Here is a 15,142-nt window from a genome sequence, read left to right on the forward strand (position 1 = left end):
TTTTTTTTTTTGCATAATTCCTCCTGGTTGAAAGATTCAGTTTCCCCTTACCAGGAATAATAACAAGTGGGCAGTGTGTGTGTTTGAGGTGCTGCGATGAGGATCTGGAGGGGCATTCCTGATGTCAGCACCGCTCTTGTGCCTGTAGGCAGTGTGTGTGTGTGTGTGTGTGTCCATCTGTCTGTGTTTATTGCTCTCTGAGACTGGTTTATGTGCACGTCTGTCTGTTGGTCGCTGCCTGTGTTGATGTTTGTATTTGTGTGTGTGTTTGTCAGTTGTGTGTAGATGTGTGTGTGTCTGTGTGTGAGTTTGTTGGAATCCTTGATGTTTGCATATCTGTGTGTCTGTCACTGGTCTGTGTGTCTGTTGATGTTTCAGTGTGTGTGTGTGTGTGTGTGCAATTCAGTGTGTGTGTGCGTACAGCAGGAATAAAGCACCCCATTGATAAGAACAAGTTCTTCTTGTTAACGTATCAGTAGAGCTGGACCTGAGCCAGCGCTGAAGTCCCAGGGGCGTATTTCTAGACAACCCCCGCTATGACACGGCAGTTACTATTCTGCAACCCCAGACACACACATGCACACACACACACATGCACAAAGGGCTAGATAGCCCGGGAATGGAACATGTGTTAACACTCTCTTTCCAAGAGATACATTGAAGAGGACATTGAGCAATGTTTCGTCTTACATCTCTCTAGCGGCCGCCTGCTCTGCAGTCGTCTAAAATGCTTCCATGTGCCGTCTCCGCATTCCGACTACCTTTCTGAGGCATTTCAAGACTCTCCCTGAAGATACCCGATACCCAGGGGAAAGCAGATAGTCATGAGAAATACCTGCTAGCTCTTAGTTGCCATAACAGTTTTAAATAACAGGAGGGGGAATTTTTGCCATTCCCTCGGTCCCCTTTTTTTTGCACATTTCCAGGCTATTGTTTTTCTCCCTTTATACACTGGGGAGATACAGCCAAGGCTGTTTTATGACAGTCATAATCACCACCCCTGGCGGCTCCATAGCGATATAAGCTCCAATCGGCTGTTTCAGAGCACACCTCGTCGTCAAATAAAAGTGTCTGGATGAAGGTCGGCGGGAGAACAAAGAGGTTCAGTGTGTGGAATAAGCACCTACAAACCCCACTCTTCGAGCGTGTGCATGTTCTGGCTCTCATCTGTTTGTTTAAGCGCTGTGGATGTCGGGTGTGAGCCGCACAGTCATTCTTTGACAGCAGGCACTATCACTGTAAATCTACGCAGAACCACACAATTAATCACAACGGTGGGTCGAACAAGTGGCTCGCCGTGACAAATGGATGTGGGCAGTGCACGCTGGGAGCCCAAACATTGCATTTAACATAAGAATTACATACATCAAGATTGTATTTAATAAAAAACAGGATGCTCACATTTTAAATATGAGGCCACTGCATATGAGAATGTATGGAGACTCATAAAGGAACGTGTTGTTAACATCTGTTTTTGTACATAGATCAGGAAATGTGAGGGCGTTCGGGGATGAACACAACCGCAATGATAGACAAGGGTTTAGTTTACAGCGTCTAAATTTAACGTATCATCATCCTCAAAGTGTTTGATGTGTAATCGCACAGAACCTATGCATGAACTGATTTACTTGCCCCCTCAATGCAGGATGTTATGTGGAAATTTAAGAAAGGGGGTTTAAAGAGCACGAACATGCTTTTAAAGACAGCGGGGACTTTTATTTTCCAGATGGCTTTGATATAGATCCTAGCGGTGTCACCACCAAAGCATGCTTTCCATTATTACGATTGTCTAAAAGCTTTACGTCTTAAAGAAAATGCAAAGTGACAAATCCAAAAGAGTTCAGACAAAGAAGGGGGCAGGTCTTACAAATGGAATTGTCCCCATGGGCAAACCGCATAATATTCATATCAAACCTGATACATCTACCACTTGAATTTCTAACCATGCAATCAGAGGCTCTGCCAAGTTAGTGAATACACCCTGATCTGTCGGATGATAAGAGGGGAACAACGGGGCACTGTGGCTTTGTGAAAGGGCCGCGTTCTCGTTAGCCATCAGACATCTTGAGTCAGTTCAGAATATTAGCTCATAGCCTGTTAACGCCTCCTGTGTTGCAGAGCTCGAAAATCTCATTCAAGGAATAAAATGATCTCACGAGTGAGACAAAGCCCATGCCAGCCTCCCGTTGATGGTCCTCTCTACTGATAGTGGCGGAGTACATTTTAATAATATTAGTTGTATTTAATTCAACCTGATTGAAGGTTGAATTAAAAGTCTGATGACCTCATAATAACTTGCACAACCAATCCACAATGTCCATTAATGGTAAAGGTGGTACTGTATTGACTGACTCAAACCAAGACTGAATATTGCCATTTGATACAAAGATTTTTTGCAAATATGATAAATCTGATGTCATTCCATTGTATATTTGTTGAAATTATATCAGTATGTTTTCATAGACCTTTTGCAGATGTTTTAAATTCAAGGATCAAAGAGATGCCAGGAAAGGGTTTACTTTGCGGGGCAGCTGGATTCACGAGATCACAACATCACACAAGATCACGCAAGAATCCATCTTGTTAGGCTTCAAGTTATGCGCCTGAGTCCGAGCCATCGGTGGTTTGGACCAATTGTCCTATGAGGATTCTCTTGTGATCTCACAAATCCAGCTTCCTCGCAAAGGTAAAACGGTGATAGACAGATGGTTCAACCAGTCACCTGCCAAGTATTTTTTGAAAGTGCCTTCTCAGTTGGTTCTGTATAACAAAACATCTGACGTGTCAGAAAAGGGTTACAAGAGTTGCAAAAGTGATAAATCCTCCTCATGCATGCTTCTCTCACTGCTCTGACTATTCGTGATGTGGATCAACCGGATCCACCTGCCTGGCAGGATATTGTATTTGTATATTTGTATTTTGTATATTAATGTCACTTCGGTCAACATTTATCACTCTTTCACATCACTTCCTTGTGGGCATTAGTGCCAAAAACACAGTTAGCGGCCGCTCACTCTGTCCCCTTCTTTTAGTGCTGTTATTCTGGGCAGCGGGTCTTATAAATAACTAATCAAGACCAAAGCTATGACGCATTCATCTTAATGCTAGGTGGCATCAGGGACAGGTGCGCTGGCTGATTCCTACCTTTTGTAAGACAGCGCAATTAATCTGCTTTGTGCCAAGTTAAAAGCAGAGAGGGTGGACTGCGGAAAAAGACAAATGAAAAACCAAAAGGGGAAGTCATGAATTTTACAGTGAACTCAAACCGATGACCTTGGCTACCTTTAAACTTTCTTCTTCCCCTCTCTTTTTTTTTGTGTGCAGAGCAGTACTTCCTTGAAAGAAAGAAAGAAAAAAAAAAAAACATGAGGACAGAGCCAGGCATGTGTGAAGTCGTCTGTTCCCAAATTAGAAAACAAACAGGGATAGGTGATGCTTTCATGCGCTGGAGAGGGGAAAGTAGGGAGATATTAGCCATATGTGATTCATTTACAACAGCATGCTTCAATTAATCTGGGCAGGGTGGCAGGCGCCAGGGTTGGGCCCCATGCCACCTGAGCGAGAGAGGAAGAGCGATCCGCTGCTCTGTGAGGGATGAGCAATGAAAACAGATCCCCTCGAATCAATACGCCTTACATTATTGCCCACACCAAACTCAGCCCCTCGACTCTTCTTTCCTCTCCTCTTCCTCTTCCTCTTTCCCTGGCTCTCGTCCTCTGAGCCTCTTTGTTCTCCTTCTTCATGGGACGCAAAGACGAGGCTAATAAAGGCTGAACAAGGCGCTCTGATTCATCAGGCTTCCCTGAAGCACGCTGAGAGGAGCAGTAATTCTCATGTAGGCGTCCACCTAGAGACACCCTTAGGATGTTTTGTGAGACTATTTCCAAACTGGGGCGGCTGCTGAGGCAGTAAGTGAAAGCTAAGGGGGCGGGTGGGGTGGGGTGGGGGGGGGAGGAGGACAAACTGGCGAGGGGGCAAAAACCACAGTGACCAGATGGAACCGCAGATTGTTTTAAAGGGGCTACTGCCTCAGCAAAACCATATGGGGCAAAAATGCTATTTAGCGAAATCTCATTTATGTTTTTCACGACATGGTGAGCAGCACTGGAGGATCTTGTAAACAACAGATAAAGTACTAGTGCTGTCAACACGTGATGGGGGGAAAAAAAATCCAGGAGTCTCATCTGCATCTGTGTGTCTCCGGGGCAAGTTGTTATGAGGAGTTTTATTTCAACTTGTGAGCAATATTCCAAAATAACAGCAAACGCACTCTTGCCAGGCTTTAATACCATAAAGCATTAAGTTACAGTCAAGCTTGCCAAGGCTAATACTGTGCGGCTGATTGTTACTTGTATAAATAACCTGAAAAAAATGTTGATGATGATGAATTAACCAGAGGAAAGATGTGTATATTAAGGCACGGGATAAGAATATTAAATTATGACACTTGATAGGAAGAGACAAGCAATAGCATCAGTATGGCAAAGGATTAAACGCTGTAGCTTAGCGATGTCTGACACTATAATTATATTTTTAGCCGTCTGTTTTGTGAGCTGTTTCACCTGGCTTCTGATGTAATCTGGATTTATCCAGATTCCCGCCTCACGCATTAGGGGATTTTTCAAACTGAAAGACAAGGGAGGGGGGGGGGGCTAAAATAGATAATACAGCCCTTTCAAACATCCCCTACAATGTATGATTTCAGCCATACTGCAAGCTGTTTAAATGTCTCTTTGCTTCCCAGCTGACTTGAGGCAATTAAAACTTTCCAACAGGAATACAGATTGGCAAACACAATACCCAGCATTTAATTTGAAAGTGAAGACACAGGAGTATAGAGGCAGAGCGAAAATGAAGAACAACCTCCTTGCTTCATCCCCTGAGCGTGTGTGTGTCTGTGCGTCTGTTTTGGATAATCTAGCTCGACAAATTAAAAAACGATGATGATAATAATAACGATGATGATAACAATAATTATCTCCTCTTTATTTTATTCAGTGTAAAGTAAATTCACAGGGTTTGGAATTCTATCTGTCTATATGAAACTACATTATATGTTCCATATTGTAATTATCTCTAATTAAAATATAGTAATTAATGAGCGTCTCAGGTCATGTGAGTGTAAACTGTTGTGAGACATTCTCCACTCTGCACTAATTTAAAATTGTGCAATAATAAATCAGCTGCGGGGGAGAGGCTGTCAGAGAGAAAAGGTTCATGGGACTGTGGTGTTTGGTGGTTTGGGGCTTAGTTAATTAGTTCGAGGGGAAAGCCGAAGATAAACACAGATTGTCGCTTAAGCGCAGGCAAAGCCTTCAAACAGCTGTCCACAGCTGTAAGAGACTGATCAGGTCAAGGTGCTGGTCAGACAGAACAGTGAAGTATTAGAAATTACTTTCTCAGGGTAGCGTTTACATGATCACATACATCATACACATGATTCTTTAATTCATTGAGAATGAGTAATTGAGTTTTTTTAAGCTTTCTTTTAAATATTTTATTCATACGTCTGCGTTTTAACAAATTAATCTGCCTTTAACATCTTTTTCTCTCGTTTGTCTCCACCTGTGAACCGTAAAGCACTGTTTCATATGAGAAATTGTATAAAAACAGCTTGTTTGATCGGTTGGTTTGTTGATTGAATGGATGAAAATGCTCCAAACCCGCACTGAAACTTTTAATTTAATCATTGCTGAATTTTCTTAGAAAACAAACAATCGAAAGAGATGAGAAATGTTTAATATTTCCTCAATCAATCAGGCATGTATCAATATAAGAGCAATTAAAAAGGCCTAAAATAATCAGAATACTCAATTTACGTGATATACAATGAATTAATTCATTCCCCTATGGACACCACAAAGTCAAATAAACCAGAACTGTCATTGTCTTCAACAAAATGTGTAAATCACAATAAAATCACAGTAAATACTAATTAAATAGTGCACCTTACCTTTTTTTTCCCGGGGCTTTTCAGCAAACTTAAACACATCAAAACGAGACAACAAATGTGTGCACCGGGATATTTAAGGATTTTGTTGAGCCGTTTTGTGGAAAAACGCCTTATTCTTAAACTTTTTGTTGTATGAGAATACAAAAGAAAATCACTTTCCACTCCTCCCAAAATCACACAGCTCACACCATCTGTTTCCTCCTCAACATTTTAGAGTCCGCTATCACCACTTCTCAGCTGTGCAACTAAAGATTCTTCTAGATAAGTTTTCAAACCATTTTCGTTTTAACACTCGAATAAAAGCTTGCTTTCAATGGAGTTCCGCACAAATTATATGTACACTCTTGATAATTATTTATTCTTAAATACTACTTATCTCAAATATTCCTATATGTCAAAATAATTTTGCATCTTTACTGTAAAACTAGTGTTTTTACTAGTTTACTGGTTTGAACAAACTGGCCTCGAGCTTATCGAGAAGCAGATATTAACGTTTTACTGGTCACCAGAATAACGTGTGTTGTTTAAGACTATCATGACCTTTGTAATTAAATAACTCCACAGTGTTTGTTTGGCTAATGAGTAAGTGGCGGAGAAAGCAAAGCAAATATTAAAGAGATAAAGAGGGTTATTACAATATAATAAATATGACGGCATAACATTTTTTTAAACTACTTTTTGATTTATAGTTACACCTATTATTGTCTCACCCTTACCAGTCCATAGATGGACAACATACCTTCGCTCACATGTGTCTCTGAATGACTGATAGGGCATCTGTTTCATTCCATTTGTCATCATTGCCCGATCATGCTGAGCACTGAATCAGGGTCTGGGCTCTGGGTTTGTTCAGCCTCTGAGTTTAGTGACTCATGGATCTACAGTATTTGTACAGTTTAGCCTGGGAGGCAGGAGCAACCCTGAGCCCCCGTCCACCCACCCAGAAGACTTCCTCTTTGCTCAGCTCAGGAGGGGAAATTTAGCCCAGATGTGACTTCAAACAAAAGAAAAGCTGCAGGGATTGGAGGTGGGATCAGGCCCATCTTTCGCATGACCCCAAGACCTGCTCCTTCCTGGCATTTGTCTATTTTTCTCCTCTTCTGTTCTTTCTCTGATGATCTCTTGTAAGTTGCTGTCTCTCAGGTCCTTTCACTTTCCTCCTGAACTGCACTGTTTTTTTTTGTTGTTTTTTTTTTAAAAAAAGTGTCATTCTTACTTTGGTGCGGGAAAATCTTGTATAAAATGATAAGAGAATCTTGTTTAGCGACGTGTTTTCTCCAAATAAGGTGAAATTCAGGGCTTTCTCTGATCTCACACTCCTAAGGCTTTCGATTCTAAAAACAACCACAGATGAAGAATCTCATATTTTTTCCAGCCTTGCGTTGTATCTTGTTCTTCTGGATGACAACATGATGAAAAGCTTCAGTGAAGATTACGCCGAAAAAAATGTTCAGCTATAAAACATCACTGCTAATTAAACAGGTTTTGGAGATAACGCAGCAGAATGAAAAATTAGACGCTTCTTTCTAATCTTTTGCATAATTACATTGGATTTCAAAAAAAAAAAAAAAAAAAAAAAAATTGGACAACACCCATATTTGAAATATCCAGAAGTTCATTTCACAACAGCTGTTCTGAAAGTATTTCCAGAATTATCGGACTCTTATAACCATCTGGCTGAAAAAATATTCCACTTGTTGCACAATATAAACTTTTTTTTTTAAAACGCATTTCTAAATTTCATCTGTATTTCCTAACTCACGTAGCCAGATATAACATGTCTTGATATGCCCTTTCTCTTTTTGTAAAATATTAGAAAGAAATATAATAAAACTTTTTCATTTTGTGGTTCACATTGTACAAATTGAACAAGGAGATATGTCATTTCTGGCTCCCATCTTTGTTTGGATTAAGAAAAAGGCTTGAGAAACAGGTTAAACATCTTTTTAGTGTGCAGCAGACTGAATGTTTATTTATTCATTTAGATAATTAAAAGAGTCTTTGAGATTATAAAAATACCAGAAAATACCAGAACAGCACTAAGTGTTGTTAAATGACCTCCTGGGTTTTTTAAAATTTCGCTGAGTTTTTATTTATCTTTATCGAAGTGGCCAAAAATGACTCGTCGCCTTCCTCGATTTGCAGAATGTGAACCAAAAAGAATAAAAATGATATGATTGTGTCTCTCCAACATTTTATATTTTCAAACAAAATGACACACTAATATTTAGCTTGTGTATCCGGATACCTGGATTAGCAAATAAAGTCGCAAACTCAGAAAAACAAGTTAAAAATCTTATTTATGGTGTAACAGACCTGACGTTTTTTTTCATCCTGATGGTTATAAGAGTCTTTGAGGATTCTGGATATATCTTCAGAGAACCTTGTGAGTTTTTCAAAGATGTATTTTTCAGAAAATAAGGCATAACTGAATGAGGAGCACAAACCATGATGCCCTGCCAGAGATGCACTCAACATCACAGGCTGATGTGGATTGATTGTTTAAGGTATATTATTTTTCATAGCAGAGAGCAGCATGTGTCAGCACAAAATAGCCGCTACTTATACGTTGCTAAGCAGTTGTCTGAGGTATTAAATCTTAAGAGGACAAGGATGACATGGCAGCCACATGTCAAAAACAGCAGTCATCCACAATCCTTCATTCATGTCCTCTGTTGAGTGATTTCAAACCTCTCTATCTCCTTTTCTTCCATCTCCTCCCCCCCCACCCCCCACCCTCCACCCTCCTCCATGTTTCCACCTCTCCAGCTCTCTCTACTTCTCTCTCTGCTTCTCTCTCCCCCTCTCATCCCTCCCTCAGCAGAACTACAGGGGCTTGCTTGTTGTCAAGTCAGTGTTTTTACAGCCTGGCATTAGCACAGGGCAGCATTCAGTCAGGACCCTGCATTCACTTTCCCTCCCGTATAATTCACATGCTCGTGTGAGAACGCGCTGCCTCTGCCTCTCACTCATGAAATGACCCCGATTGAGCATCGCTCGCCTTTTGACAGCTCGACATACTCCTCTTATAAAAAGCAACTTTAAGCCTCGCAATCTTTTACACTTTCGAAATACCACATATAAAACACCACATGACTGGAGGAAGGCTCAGATGAATCGCTGTATTGAGTCATCTTACAGGACAGTCAGAGGTCAGTTTATTTGAGTTGAAAAAGGGTAGAAGGAGGGGAGGTAAATGTTGTTTACACTAACTCTGTCACCTAATTACAGGGCGACATCATCTGGGAGATACCATGTCGTCTCACAATTTATTTAGCGTTTGCTGTGTGAGCACTGAGTGTGCAGCTGTACAGTAAAGTATTTCTCAGTCCGTCAGTCTTGATGTGTTTGCACTCACTGAAGACAGAGCAATGAAGAAAGAAAAATCCAAATGCGAAGTAGAAGAAGAAAAAAAAAGGAATTTTTTTGGTCTAGAGGGGCTCGCGAGTTGGTGCAATCCTCTGACTCCCTCGCCTGCTCTCAACTCACTCCTTGAGTAAAATATACAGTGTTGTTAGCTGACTAGTTTTCCCTCTGCTGTGAAAATGCACCGTTCTCTTCTGGGAACCATACTGTGACATTAGATGCATGTAGATTGATAATCGACGGGGGTAAACATAATTACATTGCCTTAGAAATTAATGAAGGCATTGATCGCCCACTCTAAACATAATCAGCATATTTTTCTTTAAGCCAGTGAAATCTCGAGCGACGAGGTGTGATTATATCACGGCTTCAGCGATTTGCAATATTACTGTGGTTTCCCACAGTTAGTTCTTTCAAAGATCTTGCCAATACTTGCGGGGAGATTTTCGAAACACTAATGTTGCTGGCACCTTTGAAGTGCCTTACAGTGTCCAGATGTAAATTCATGCAGGGAGAAATGTGATAAGCTAATGATGTCTCTTGGGACTGGAGTGAATATAACCAAGGGATAAACATATCTACATATCTGAGTGGACTTTTTTTTTTTCCTACTCTACCCTCCTTTAACACTGTTTGGGGCCTGAACAGGAGCAGATGGACAGAGCAGGCTTTGATGTGCTTTGGGGTCATGTGTATCTGCAGTTTTATCAAGGTACACAAGCGTGCAGAGTAAATATGCCACACCAAAACTCTGGGAAGGTTTCTGGGCAAGGCAGAGAAGGGGAATTTCCACTGTGAGCTTAAAGAGTGGGTGTTGACTCAAATATTTCTCTGCATTTTTGCAATATAGACCTTAAATATACAGCGTATGTAACACTTACAGAAGTTTAAAATCAACTCAATTCATCCTACTTTGGATTTTTAATGTCATTTTCTGATCTGCAGTCAGTATTTGTAGACATCTAAAACCTGCTTGGTTATTTCGCCTGACAACAGTGAACAAATTAACACACCGTCTTTTGGTATATTCGCCTATAGGCCCTTCTTTCACACATTTAAGTGTCTTGTCATTTTATCCTCATTTGCGTGCCAGAAAGAGACATTCCATAATGCTGTACCGAGCGGGAACACAGCGCACTACTGCAAAACATGTCCATCAAGGAGAAAATAAAAATAGGCTGTTTCCTCTAAATTCATTCAATCAATAATTCATGCCGTGCACAGAAGCTTGATTTATGAAGGAATTAAACGTTGTGGACTGGGCCTTGCGCTGCCGTCCATCTCTGGGACGTGACAGCCGAAATTAAACATGAAAGGCAAACACTGAGAACAACCAAATCATCGGTGGAGAGCTGACGTATTAGAGGACTTCAATGGACGGCCCGAATGGACAAAACGACACAGGCGATTCGAACGGGAGGCCGTATAATTTGTTTGGAAAGTTTTCGTGAGTTATATATGGTGAAGGGGGTCACCAAAAGTCAAACTGCTACATTAATACTATTTGGCAACTGAAGGCAAAGATCAAAGGCAAACGTGCACCTGTTGACCTGTGGGGATCTTGTGACTCCCGTGTGCCTTTCTGACCCCGGTTTTGGCTGTAAACTAACATAGGAAACACACAACATGACAGTTTTAGTGTTTGTACTGTCAAACTGAAATTTCAATCCCCCTCACTGTTTGTGTAAGGAAACAGAAACTATAATGATTCTGCAGCCATTTCTCCATTTTTCAAAAGAGGATAAAACTCTTTCAGTCTCTAAGTGCTTGGAGATGTGCTGTCAACATCTTAGGAGAACATCATATTTTATAGCTACTTAGCAAAGTCGATTTTTAAAAAAAATATATTTTAACTCATGCATTGCTTACTACTGTATTTGCTTGCTAGCAGTCTTCTTCTTCTTCTTCACAACTTCTTTTTTTGGTGCATTTGCCCGTTCGCATTTGTCGGCGCATCACCTCATGCGTGCCATACAAACACAACATTACTCCATAGTGCTACTAGTGGTGTAAAACTCCACAGGGTACCTTTAAGCCGTCTGCCCCTTTCATTCAACATTTGGGGGTCTCTGTTGAGTTTTATTCCACTAGGAATGTGGAAGCTAGTCTGGCTCGTAACAGACTTTGGCAGTGTGTGAATCACTCCTTATTTACTATATAGAAGTGTCTAAAATCTCAGTTTACTGGCACTTAATAAAACTCTAAATAAAAAATGTTCTTGCTTCCTTAGTGAAAGGTCAAGGAAGAAGGCCTTTAAATGCTCATAGAGACAGGCATAGCAGGCTTACTTGTCCCTATATAAATAAACATTTAATAAATAAGAACAAACTTTAAGGGTATATATGGGTCAACCCTGTCTTAGCAAAATTCATTTTAATTTCAGTTCGACTTTAAACGGCAATATAAGTGTGTGTGTGTGTGTGTGTGTGTGTGAGAGAGAGAGGGGGCAGAAAGAGTAGCCTGCACACACATCAGCAAGACACCACAAAGTAGTTTAATGGTAATCTGCTGTAAGTGAATGCGTGTGTGTGTGTGTGTGTGTGTGTGTGTGTGTAATAGTTGGGTACAAGTATGAGTGTGCGCGCGCGCGGAGAGCCAGTGGAGAAGGCAAAGGTGTCCGTGCGCGCCAGCGGATGTGTGCGCGTGAGCGACGCAGAGTGTGGGCAGAGCAGCGTTGCACTGCTGAATCAGTCTTAGTGCAAAGGAGCAATGTAGTCAGATGAAATTACTTTAGCTGTCAGCGTGTGTCTAAATGCTTCCAATCACTAGAAGAAAGTACGGGAAGTAGGCTACAGATGAGACTGTGCTTTTCACTCGGGGCTAATTATCCAGCTGTAATTAAGAAAAAACCCTTCCGACAAAAAAAGGCTGTAGTGGTCCTTAAAAAAATATCTGGCTTCAAGGATACAGTGGGCCTACAAATATTCCAACAAAGCCAGCTAATATGATCCCTCAGGGACGTTTTGTGACCCCAGAGGATGTAGTCGCAGAGTAACTAACTCTAGGAATATTAAAAGAATCTGGCCTGTGGTGATTTTTCATTGAGAATGTGACTTCGAGACGGATTGGATTTTCTGATTAAAATGCAAATGAGAGCTCAGGCATCGTCGCGAGGTAAGGTAGGCCAGGCAAATAGCATGTAGGGATAAAGTGTGTTGAGAGACAAACTATTTTCTGCAGTGTGAGGGCAGCAGGGAGGATCTGTGGCTTAAAGCCATCACGGAGCTGCTGGAGGAGATGCATTCTTTATTCTGAGGAGGGGAGGAGGGACTGGAGCAAGAGAGAGAGAGAGAGAGAGAGAGAGAGAGAGAGAGAGAGAGAGAGAGAGAGAGAGAGAGAGAGAGAGAGAGGTGAGCAGAGCACACACGTCGCACTATCAACTGAATCCATCTAAGAAAACAACTCCCAGGGAGTCCGGGTCTGAGCTGCGTAGACACCAAAGGCAAGTTTGAGCTCCCCACTAAACAGCGCACCGGACGGACGCAGCTGGCCGTCATGGCCCGTGGCGGATCAGGCAGCGGGCACTTCGGCGAGTGCGTCCTCACCGCTCAGGCTGAGAGAAAGGGGAGAAGTGGGCGCTGCGATCACCCTGCCGCCGCTTTCTTCGGTCCTCATGCACTGCAGACGGTGTTGAGTTAAAGCGAAGCTCCGTTGGGAAGCGCGGGGGAGCTGGAAAAGAAGAAAAAAAAAGACAGAAAAGTGCGGACAGCGGTGCGGACTGACGCGCAGCCACAATCTGGGGACCCGTGCAGGATAATATGCTGCTCAGTAGACTCACCGGGTTCACGCTGCTGATCGGAACCAACTCGCACCAGCGTTACCAAACGGACCTTTACGCACGGTCATACAGCAGGACCGCATGAAGGACAGAGCCATAAACAGCGGGGAAAAGTTGAACGCGATAGCGTGGTTTGTAATGGATAAAGGCTCATCAAAGGTACAGTGTTCCTCAATAACCCAGGACATAGTTGGAGAGAAATGTAGTAGAACAATTACAGGCCTAAGTTGTATTTCAAATTAAACCCGGAAAGCAATTTACGTTCTATGAACCTTATCTTAACCAAGCCACAAAGATAAAAACAGCTCTTCAATTTATGTTTCCAAATATAGCCCCAAGCATCCTGCGAGGAAATGTAGTGATAAACTGACATTAAGTGGCCAATTCATTGTGACTTTCAAAGATTAATTAAAATTGTTGGCCAATTTATTTGTAGGTTAATTAGATATTTCATCGAGTTAAGGATTACTGCACTACAAAGCGCACTGCTTCACATTTTTCACCCCGGAGAAAACCTGACTTTTTTTTTTTCTTTTTGGAGGGGCTTTCACTCTCAATGCACTGCACGGTTTTCAATTCCCCTTTGAAATAATTCATTCAAATGAACACCCCTCACTGGGCAGGCTTTGAAGTGTACCTGATCCGCCTCTTACCCCCTAAATACCCTATCCATTTTAAACTTTTAATTGCGTTTCTGTCGGTAAATCCAGTTCTAATCGGATTGTCCTGGCCACATATCACCACCGTTCATCTGGTGGTGAGAAACTGTGCTCCCTCGGCTGGAAATTAAATAAAAACGGAAAGAAAAAGAAAAGTCTTTTTTTTTTGGTAACTTCTACGCCTTGATCTACCCATGTCCGCCGTCTATCACGGTTGGTATCATCCAGTAGACACCAGCTTGATACCATGCCTCTTTTTGAGGTTATTATTTGGATTCTTGGTGACATTTTATTTATGCAGCTATAATAATCTTGATGCTGCTGCCTTCTGCTGTTGATTCTGCTGCTGTGGCAGCACATTTTATCGCCTCATGTGGTTGCTTATTCCCCCCGAAGCTTATTTGATTAAATTTAGCTCTTTCAATTTAGAAAAGTAGATCACAGATGTGTGTCAAAGGATTGTTTCTCCATTTCTGCCACAAAGACCCCATGCAGGCTCCATCTCGTCAACAAACAGCATAGTGAATTTAAAGAAGCAGGGCTGCAAAGGCAAATAAATGGATTTCCTTTTCTTTCTTTTTTTTTTTTAATTTTAGTATCTTTGTTTCTTTTCTTTACAAAATATGGTTCCCTGCCATGGCTACAAAACATCACAAATCGGAAATGTAGTTAAAAGGGAAATAGCCAAAACAGCAAGAATTCCAATTATTTTCTGAATCATGTGGCCAACTGGCTACTCCTGTTCCTTGACAATCCCTGCAGGACACCAGAGAACACCTTAATCCATGCTCATGGCCGTTTCTGTGCTTAACATTCAGCCCATCGTTCCCAATATTGTGTGTCAATACAATGTGTCCAACGTTGACTTAAGGTGGAGCTTCATTTAAGCTGAGAGCTAGCGATGACAACCAGTATCTTTTAATCATATGAGGGAAGAGGGGGGAAAAAAATGTTTGATGGGTCATAAAACTTAGAATAATGGCTCTAGGGGTCTATAGTAATCCAATGGCCTTGTGCTTTACTACAAACCTCTCCATGCTGAAAAACAGCCTGTATTGATCATTTATTGCAGGTGAAGGGACTAAATTATTTTCCAATCCCATTTCATCTGACAGCTTGTGTATGTCACTCTAGCGAGAGGAGGAGCTGATATGCAGGGTCTCTATTCCTCGACTATCTCTCTCTCTCTCTCTCTCTTTCCTCCTTTGTTTTCTCTCCACCTGTAATTCCATTCTTCAGAGCCTTAAATCTTCAGTTTGATGATGGTGTGTTCAGGCCTACACGTAATAACGAACTCCTCCTTAGGCCACCGGCAAAACATCGCCTCTGTTTACTGTAAGCTGCACTTGTGTGTTTACTCGTGAGCCTCAGCCCACAGTGCCTGCT

The 15,142-nt window shown here is 41.6% G+C and overlaps 1 protein-coding gene across 2 annotated transcripts in view; it reads left to right on the plus strand.

Moving 5' to 3' along the window:
* Nucleotides 1-15,142, plus strand: part of flrt2 (fibronectin leucine rich transmembrane protein 2) — a 40,564-nt gene that overhangs the window by 17,986 nt on the left and 7,436 nt on the right. Inside the window, exon 1 of one of the 2 annotated variants that reach the window (XM_067572214.1) lies at nt 12,631-13,256. The exons of the other annotated variant lie outside the window; for it this stretch is intronic. The gene's annotated coding sequence lies outside the window, so the exon portion shown is untranslated. Of the gene's footprint in view, nt 1-12,630; nt 13,257-15,142 lie in introns of those variants that run through there. 2 annotated transcript variants of the gene reach the window in all.

Source organism: Thunnus thynnus, chromosome 18, assembly GCF_963924715.1.
Source record: "Thunnus thynnus chromosome 18, fThuThy2.1, whole genome shotgun sequence".
In the NCBI taxonomy this organism is placed as follows: Eukaryota; Metazoa; Chordata; class Actinopteri; order Scombriformes; family Scombridae; genus Thunnus; species Thunnus thynnus.